The sequence below is a fragment of the Pygoscelis adeliae genome, unplaced genomic scaffold (assembly GCF_000699105.1).
Source record: "Pygoscelis adeliae isolate BGI_AS28 unplaced genomic scaffold, ASM69910v1 C10029611, whole genome shotgun sequence".
In the NCBI taxonomy this organism is placed as follows: domain Eukaryota; kingdom Metazoa; phylum Chordata; class Aves; order Sphenisciformes; family Spheniscidae; genus Pygoscelis; species Pygoscelis adeliae.
The window spans coordinates 1-316 of record NW_008818039.1 but is presented as its reverse complement, the minus strand read 5'-3'; the positions used below and the strand labels follow the sequence as shown (position 1 = coordinate 316).

The 316-nt window shown below is 63.9% G+C and overlaps 1 long non-coding RNA gene across 1 annotated transcript; it reads right to left on the bottom strand.

Moving 5' to 3' along the window:
• LOC103912526 lies at positions 1-316 on the bottom strand. The gene is made up of 3 exons (XR_663378.1): positions 300-316; positions 119-184; positions 1-35 (listed from the first exon to the last, which is right to left on the bottom strand). It is a non-coding gene; the product is annotated as an uncharacterized LOC103912526 (long non-coding RNA).

Genomic DNA, 316 nt, shown 5'->3' with positions numbered 1-316 from the left:
TTGCCCTTCTCCGGTTTGCCCTTCTTCTCCTTGGCCTGAGGACAGACCCCAGGACACGTGGGGAGAGCAGCTCCATCTCCCGCCCCCTTCCCAGCCCCCTCGTACCCTGCGGACTCACCTTGGACTTCTTCTTAGCCTCCTTCGCTCTGGGGGCTTTAGCTTCCTGCTTCTGCTTGTTCTTGGCCTGGAAGGGACAAGACCAGCTCAGGGACCCGGTGGCCTTCCCGCACCAGGGAAGCCCCTACCCCAGACCTGGAGGGGCCCCAGAGCCACCCCGAGCCCCACAGCGCCGCTCGTACCTTCCGCCTCATTTTCT